Source organism: Balaenoptera borealis, assembly GCF_965194805.1.
Source record: "Balaenoptera borealis genome assembly, chromosome: 16".
NCBI lineage: Eukaryota > Metazoa > Chordata > Mammalia > Artiodactyla > Balaenopteridae > Balaenoptera > Balaenoptera borealis.
Genome location: NC_138872.1, coordinates 85,093,124 through 85,102,435, shown reverse-complemented (window position 1 = coordinate 85,102,435; position 9,312 = coordinate 85,093,124).

Sequence of the window (9,312 nt, the reverse complement as noted above, 5' to 3'; positions counted from 1 at the left end):
TTGGCCGGTAAGACGTCACTGGTTGGTGGTTCGGAGAATCAGGATTCCACCTGCCCTGGCCCGACAACACACCCATCTCACGGGACATGATGACCAGCCCTGGGGGTCAAGGTGGGACCTGCCCGAGGTCACACGGCTGGGGTGTTGGGAGACAGAGTCCCAGAGAAGCTTCTGGGCAGCTGCCGCCTCTCCTCCTCTTTCGGGTCAAAGTGGAGAAACCCAAAGCTCCCTGGGCTCCCCGTGGCTCAAAAGGCAGCCGTGCCATCAATTATTAAATATCCCTTAAAAGCCCAAGAAAACTGAGATGGGCTGAGATGGGATAGGCTGGAAGCCATCAGCCCCCTCCCGGCCTTTGGCTAAAAAGGGAGAATTAGGTCGGGGTGGGAGTGGGGTGTCAACCCGCAATCTCAGGAGCCCAGAGCTCCCGAGTTTGAGGCTCCCCGGGAGAAGGACAAACCCCCGCTGAGAACGAGATTTTGCAAACCACGGGAGGGTCTTCGAGTAGGCTGCGTCCCTGGGACGCCTTGGGGACGGGGGCACTGTGACGTGTGACTCCGTGTCAGCAACACGGAGGGATGGAGGAGGCATATCGTTCGAATTCTCCACCCTCCTGGGCTCCACAGACAGATGCTCGAGAACCCAGAGGCGAACGTTTGGCCAAGGGCGCGGCTCTTTCTTTTCCCCTACAGATTTATTTATGAAGCCCTGTAAAACGTGGCTTACACGTATGTCATAAGGCGATGCACTTTCTGCGTTTCCCCTGGATGTTCTATTGTGTATATTATTTCATTTCACTGCCATCTTCCTTTTTCTTTTATTTTTTAGTTTTTAAATTTTTTTAATTTAATTTTTTTGGCTGTGCCGCGTGGCATGTGGGATCTTAGTTCCCTGACCAGGGATCGAACCCGCCCCCCTCTGCAGCGGAAGCCCAGAGTCTTAACCACTGGACCGCCAGGGAAGTCCTCCATCTTTCTTTTTAATAACCTTCCTTCTCCCTCTTTCCTTTCTTACCACCAACTTTTTCTCCCAACCCATCCACCCCGAAGTGGGAGTCCAAGGGCATCTGCAAATTCTTTGCCATTCGCGCATCAAGAGGGGGCGTCCCTGGGACTTCCCTCGCGGTCCAGTGGTCAGGATTCCGAGCTTCCACTGCAGGGGGCACGGGTTCGATCCCGGTTGGGGAACTAAGATCCTACATGCCGTGCGGCCAAAAATAAAAAATAAGAAAGAACAGAACGAGGCGGAATTGATGACAACGGAGGCTGTGTCAGAAAAGGCCACGCAGGGTCTGTTGAGAAACCCGGCCTGTGAGCCCTGAGCTATCACGTATGAGTTTCCTGTGGCGGCTAGAGCAAAGTTCCACAAGCTGGGCGACTTACGAAAACATCATACTGGCTGAACTGTGTCCCCCCAAATTCATATGTTGAAGTCCGAACCCCCAGCACTTCAGAATGTGACTGTATCGGGAGATGGGGCCTTTAAAGGGGTAATTAAGGAAAAATGAGGTCATGAAGGTGGGGGAGGGACCCTTCCAGCAGGAGACTAGGACACAGACACAGAGGGAGGACCGTGGGAGGACACAGGGAGAAGACGGCCATCTGCAAGCCAAGGAGAGAGGTCTTGGAGAGAAGTCAGGAGACACCGACCCTACAAACACCTTGATCTTGGACTTCCAACCTCCAGAACTGGGAGATCACAAACTTCTGTTATTTAAGCCACCCTGACTGTAGTACTTTGTTACGGCAGCCCGAGCAAACTAATACACAACAGATGTTTATTGTCTGTTCCAAGGAAGACTCTGTAGGCCAGCCTCAAGCCGTATGCCCGTCCCCAACCAGCCACAGTGTTCCAGTGGAGGATTTCCAAACCAACACTCACTATGGCAACCCCAGCTCACCCCCACCGTTTCAGGGACCGCAGACCACCATCAACTCCTTCCCTTTACAGGTGGAGGAATGGAGCCACAGATCAAGGTCACCCAGAGCGTTGAGAACAAAGTCGTCTGGGCTTTCTCTGAGAAAGCCTGAAGCCTATTAAATCCTTAAACGCATTATCAGAGGACATACGTGCATTGTTTCCTTAATCCTCCGAGAGGATTAGGAGAATTCAGCCAAGATAAGCTCCTTCCAGGGATGAAACAGCCAGCCACCTTCCCCCAGCACTGTGCTTCTCCGGAACTGGGACCAGCCCCTGGAGGATAGAGTGGGCCCCGCAGCAAACACCCCTGGGCCTCGGACTTCTCCACCTAATGATGCTACAGCCTGTGATTACATCAGTGGTGTTCTGACAGCCCAGGAAGGCTTCCCAGGGGGCAGGGATTCTGGGCTGGGAAAACTGCACGAACAAAGGTGTGGAGTCTGGAACTTGGGATCAGATCTGTTCCTAAATCGTCAGGGCCTGGGGCAAGGGTCAAATGGGGAAAAGCCCACACGCTGTAGGTCTAGATGTTTAAGAGTTAGAAATAGAGCCAATATTAAGCAAATGTGTCCTGTCTTCACCTGTCTGAGAACCTGGAAGGCCAGGGATGAGCTGAACTCCCTGTCAGGATGCGGGGGGGGCAGGTGGCACTCTGCTGACCTCTGACCTCTGGTCCCAGATCCCGGCCAACTCTGGCACGGGGAAACGTCACACGTGCGTGAGCACGGACGTCGCATCCTGCGTGTACACGCACGCCCCCTTGGTCACCCTCGGTCTCGGGCTGCACACGCCGGCCGTGTGGCCGGCCCTCAGGGGCTTGGGACTGCTGGGATGGGGAAGCCCAGGACGCCGAGGAGGACCGGAGTGGGGCCTCGGGATGGGGCCCCTGACCAGGGCTTAAGAGTGGTTCCACTTGGCAGTGTCCGTCTGGCAGAATCCGGGAGTGAACAGTGAGGCAGACAAAGCTGGTGGCAGCCACCCCTGCAGGACCTCAGGAGCCTGGCTCAGGAGCTCGGGTTTATCCTGAGGGCAGGTGGGAACCACGGGAGGATTTGGAGCTGCGGGAGGCACAGTCAGCTCCGTGCTGGGAGACATGCCTCTGGACACCACGGGCGGAGGAGGTTGGAGGGGGCAGAGCAGCGCCAAGGAAACGGGATGGAGAGGTGACCCCAGGCTGGAGTCCAGGGCACGGGAGTCTGGGATGTGCTTGAGGGACCCTCGGAGGAGAGGACTGCAGGACCCTAGGTGTGGAGTGGGCGTTGGGGAGAAACAGCGGTGTGCTGGTAAGCCCTTAACACCTGGCCCTCTGGCGGGAAAAGCCCTGATTTGTAGCCTCGGCTGACCCCCCGGTGTAAATACCCCCCACCCTGGCTGGTTTCAAGGCGCCAGCATGATGTCATGGAACAGAGTTGGGAGGAGAAATGAGGTAGCCCACCTACACATGGTATTCCCCCCATCTCCATACAGTGGACGCGACCTCGAAAGCATAGATAATAGTAAAATGATTAGGACGCCGTGAGTCCTGAGTATGTATTACCTGGGTAAGTTTATTTACTTTTTAACAATGGCTGAGTTTAACAACTGTCTAGCAAAATTTCCTAAGAATGTAGTAATCGGCTCTCAGGGCTGGCAGGAACAGCTCCCGCACAGCAGTGGGAAGGCGGAGTGTGGCATCTAGAACGTTCCCTCATTAAGTGCACCGTGGGATGGGGGGATATGGGGGAACTGTGCCCACTGCCCCCAAGGGCCACGTCCAGCCTCGTTCTCAGCCTGAGGGCAGCCTGGCCCCAGATGCCAACCACAGCCCCTGATCCCGACGCACATCCCTGGTGGAGACGTCCTGTGTCCGCCCTGCATCGCAGCCCACACGCCCTAAGCGTTCTGAGGAGCCCCAGCTCCTCTCCCCACCTGCCCCACCGCAAGAGGAGGGGAACCCCAGCTGGGGTCTGCCCTGGCCGCTGGTCCTGCTACCCTGCAGGCTGGATGATCTGGAACTGCTCAGGGGGAGGGGCGCCCACCACCACCAGACCACGCGGGTCACTGGTCAGCTGTCACAGAACCCCCTGCAGCCGAAGCTTTTCCCTTCAACAAAGACGCCCGGGGGAAACGCCCTGGATGTCCAAGTCCGCCCTCAGGTGGGACACTCCAGACTCACCAAGAAATCCTGCCCGCCTGGTGCCAGCCCCCCAGCGATCAATTATTACTGACTGGCAAGATACCCCGGGCATTGATTGTTGATCCTGCCAACCACAGGCCAACGGCCAGAGTACCAGTCCGGGATCGATGACTGTCACACGTTATTAATGTGATTAGCTGTAATGACACAGCTACCGTTGTTACCCCATTTTACAGATGAGGCAACAGAGCTCAGCTCAGCGAGGCTAAGGAACGTCACAGGTCATACGGCTGGGAGGTGGAAGGCTCAGGTCAAACCCAGATTTGTCCGATGGCAAGGCTCAAACTCAACCTTTCTGCTCTCCCGAGTGGGGACAAGAACAAGACCACAGTCTCTGGGGACCTTGACAAGGAGCGAGAGTCCTCAGATGAGGGTGGTAAACCTCTCTTTCCATCTCCATCTCTGAAATATCCTAGTCAATCTCACCCCCTACAGGGACCCCCACTGCTTAGAGAGAGGTCTCTGGACAGATGCTCTCCATCCGCAAGGAGAGGTGTATCTCTCGGTTGACTATTCTATGGCATAAATTTCTGGGTTGGCGAATTATCATCTTTATAATCAGAGGAAACAATAAAGCTATTCTCAGCTTGAGAACATATGAGTCCAATGGTAAATAAAACCCCAAAGGCCGGTGCTTGGGAGGCCGGCGCTGTCCACCTCGTGGCTGGCAGTCTCCCCCTGCCGGCGAGGGGCGCGTCTACACAGTAGGGGGTGGGCAGTGAGGACGAGAGAGGCGGGGCAGGGAGCGTTCTGGAGCCCCAAGGCTGGACAGGCCCCCTCAGCTTTACAGGGGCAGATCCTGAGGCCCAGAGAGGGTGAGGGCCCTGCCCTGGGGCACACAGCCTGCGGGGTCCGGTAGCGCCCTCTGCCGCTCTGCTGGGCACGGCGGCTCCGGTGACTGCTCTGGTGTTCTCTCAGCACTTGGGAACAGATGGCTTCAGCTCCCACCCACGGAAGCCAAACATTTTCCCTGGTTACCCTGCTAATTTGCTCACAAGCCTCCTCTTGTAAATAGAGAGTACAAAGGCTCCTTCGCACCGCGTGTCTGACAGCAAATTCTGACTCCATGGGGAGAAGCCTCAGAGGGAGCACAGGAAAGTCCCAGGTAAGCCTCAGGTAAGGCCCAGGTGTGGCCCAGGTGTGGCCCAGGTGTGGCCAGGAGCGTCGGCCAGTCTGAGTTCCAGTCCTGGTTCTGTGACTCCCAGGAGCCTGGCTGGGAGAACTTGGGCCAGCCTCTGGCATCTGTTTTCTCATCTCTGAAATGGGCACGCTAATTGCAAAGGAGCCGGACGTGAGCTATCGTTTGGGTGCTCTGGGAATTGGAGTATCGGTAAGAGCCTGGTCACCCTGCCATAATGCCATCCTCTGAGATCAGCATGGTGGCCCCAGGTCCAGTGCCACCGTGCCCCCGACCCCGACGGTAACTGGTTCACCCGGCCCCTTTCACTGACTGAGAACTCCTCCAGACCTGGCCCGGCCCCGAGGCCCGGAGAGGAGCTGACTTCTCGAGGCTTCTTGGCTGTGCCACTCTGGGCACCAGGGCCACCCCTAGCATGCCAACCTCAGGGGGAACTCCCTGGAGGAGGGGACACTGGTGCTGAGCCTTCGCGGATGAGTAGGCGTCGGTGGGTGCCAGGGAGTGTGTGCCGATGGGCAGGCCCTCCAGGTGGAGGCAACGATGTGGGTAAAAGCTTGGGAGGAATCGCCTCCTTGTTGGGGGAGGGGAAGCCGAAGGAAACTGGGTGCGGCCGGTGCCTCAAGGGAGGGGCTGGGGGGTGGGCGGAGCGCGTGGGAGCCTGGAGCGGGGAGGGAGATCGGCTCCAGGTGCAGCAGCAGCCCAGGGTCCCCCGGGGCTCCCATCCCCCCAGCGCATCCTCCAAGGCGGTGATGAAGGAGCTCTCCCAGCTAAACGCCCCTGGAGCCAGGCGCCGTCCTGGCCAGCCTCCAGCAGCGGCTCTGGGGGCCTTCATGCCCGCTCGCTGGCTGGCCTGGGGTGTCCGGAGGGGCGGAGGCCCCAGTCCCGGAAGCCTGGCTCGGGGCGCGACTCCCTCTGATCTCCAGGCTTAGGGGCCTGGGGGGTGGGCTTCTGGGGGGCAGCACGGCCCCCAGGACAGACCGGGTGGCTGAGGAGAGACCGGCACCCGCCTGGCCTTGCTGTGTGACTTGGCTGAGGCAAGTCACCTCTCTGAGCCTCGGGCCCTCCCCTCCCAGAGTCACTGGGAGGATCTGAGCAGACGCTGACGACCTCGGCCCGGGGCCTGGCTCGCAGCGGGTGTCCGTCAGCGCCAACCCCCTCCCCCCACCGTGTCCCACTCAGCACCTCACGCACCATCCGTGTCCTCTTGGACAGAATCCTGGGGTTTTGTTTATGCAATTTGCCTTTTTTTGCCCAGACGGTTGGGTCTCATTTTCTCTCGAGTTTGATGCCACGGTGCTCAGATGCAGGGGTACAGGCAGGGATGGGGCCGACGGCATCCTGGCCTCATCCTGGCCTGTGATGCTGCCGGCCTGCTCCCCTTGAGCTGGGCGGGTGGGGGGGGGGGCCGGGGGGGTTCCAAGCAGTCCCAGGGGGCCTCTCTGTCCAGGTCAGAAGCCTGGTCCCTGCACCTGCCCTAAGGTGACCGACAATACCCGTGTCCTGGGGTCACTGTGAGCGCGAAATCTGGTTCACGTATGGCTATGACTGTGACCAGGGTCACGGTTACGAGACCCACCATCCCCCTCATCCCAGCATCGCCACGCCCCCGCTGGCTTCCTCAGCTCTAAAAGGGGGCTCCCAGGGTACCCCGGTCCCTATAAGAATTAGAGCAGGTGACGCAGATGAAGGCTGCTCCCTGCGCCGGGGGGAGACCCTCACCCCTCCATCATCTGCTGAGGCCTGGCCCTGCCCGGCGCCCCACCTCTGCCCGGCCGGGGCCTCGGGACCCCGCCAGCCGGCGGCCCCTCCCTCCCCCACGGCTGTGTCCTAGGCAGGCTTCTCACTCCTGCCTCTGTCTGGCTCTTGGCTGCGTGTACAGGTTGATGGGAAGATTCTAATGGGCTTTAAGTTAATAAGTTGGGAATAAATTAGGTTTGAGCTCTGCAGGAAGCAGATGGCAGAGCCATGGTGGCCTGGGACAGCCCGGTCGGAGCAGGGGTGGAGGTGGGGTGAGGGCGGGACGGACCACTGGGCTCTCTTTCTTCTCCCCCTACCCCCGACATTTTATCGTGAACATTTTCAACATAAAGGAGAGTCGGAAGAATTATGCAGGGAACCCCCAGAGGCTCCCTGCCTACATTTTGCTCTGAGAGAGCGGTCCATCTCTCCACCACCCTAGCCATCCACCAACCCACCTTCCTTTTCTAAATGCTGTTCAAAGTCAGTTGCAGACATCAGGACACTTCACCCCTAAACCTGCATGGTGTTAGCTAGAGGTCATTATTTGGTTTGGGTTGAGGGATTTTTTTAGACACAATTTACCAACAGTGAAAGGCACAAATCTGAACTGAACATTTGCTGAGTTTTGACAGATGGACACACTGGATTAGCCAAATCTCTATCAAAATATAGAGCATTGCTCACTCCTTACGCCCCACCCCTGCACCCACCCCAAGGGTAATCACCATCTTGATTACCTTGGATTCATCTCGCCTATTCTAGAATTTCACGTGAATGGAACCATGTGACACGTGTTCTGTGTCTGTCTTTTCCACTCAGCATAATGCACTTGACATTCATCCAGTTTTGGGGGTACCAGCAGCGTGTTCCTTTTCATTGCCGAGTAGTATTCCATGGTAGGGATGGACCACAGTCTGTTTAACCATCTCCCCTTGAAGGGCCCTGGGCTGTTTCCAGGTTCCTAATTATGCATAAAATCTGTGTATGTCTTTTTGTGGACACTTAGTTTATTTTTAAGATTATCTTCCTCCCTCCCTCCCCCTCAAACAAGCCAAGCCCACTCTGTAGCTGGAGGGGACAGGAAAATACCTCAGCACACCTGCTGGTCTTTGGGTGGGCAGGTCGCCCCACAGAGTCACCTTGGTGGGCCATGGTGCTCTGGGGTGGTGCCTACTCCCTGAGAAGGGATGGACAGTTGGTGGGCAGGCTGGAAGCTGTTGTCCCTGCGACAGTGGGAATTATTCTAAAAAGTCTACCTTGGGCCCAAAGTGCCTCCTCTGACATTCGTGCACAAGGGCACCCACCTGGAGGGTTGCTTAGAGGGGCCACCAGGAGTAACAAACCCAAGAGCGCCCAGGAAAGGAGTCACCCTAAGACAAAGATCAAATGTAGAGTATCGTCGATAAAACATGGTCTCAGGTCAAGCAAACTCTCAAGATATCATTGTCAGGAGTAAAGGGCATGGTTAAGAAATATTTAAGGTAGTGTCTTGAAATGCCCTCGGCTAGATGAAAAGGCTTCTAAGAATCTTAAAAGCATGCATCTTAGACTTTCTCTATTAGATGAGAGAGCCTCTAAAAATCATAAGGGCCTTGTTCCACAACCCAGTACAGATAGATGTGTGGGTGCGGCTTTTACCTAGTGGATTGTATTATAATCTGATACACAGGAAGCCCACAAAGTTTTTATTTATTTTATTATTATTTTTTTTTAACTATTTATTTATTTGGTTGCGCCGGGTCTCCGTTGCGGTAGGCGGGCTCCTTAGGTGCGGCTCCCAGGCTCCTTAGCTGCGGCTCACCGCCTCCTTAGTTGTGGCAGGCGAACTCTTTGTTGCGGCATGCGTGTGGGATCTAGTTCCTGACCAGGGATCCAACCCGGGCCCCCTGCATTGGGAGCGGGGAGATATCCACTGTGCCACCAGGGAAGTCCCCACAAAGTTTTTAAAGCAATTATATCAGCTTGGACTGAGGAGCTGAGCCACATCCCTTCTGGTGGGACCTGAGGCATAAGAACCCACGAGGCCACCCACACTTCCCGCCCATTCCTCAGAAGTGAGTGTGCAGGAGGAAACAGGGAGAGGTCAGCTGGGGTCAGAACGCTCTGGGCTTTGGGTGTGACCCCTGCAGGCCCTGAGGAATCATGGGAGAGGGTTAGTGGGAGAAGGACACATTTCAGAAAGCTCGCTCTGTCTGCCTAGGGAGCTGGGTCAGAGGGCAGAGTGGGGGAGGACGAGAGACCAAGGAGGAGGCCCCGGTAGCCATCCTACTGAAAGATGACCTTTGGGGGAGCATCTGAGGCCACTGAGAACAGCACCCGGCACTTGCCAAGTGAGGGCCGA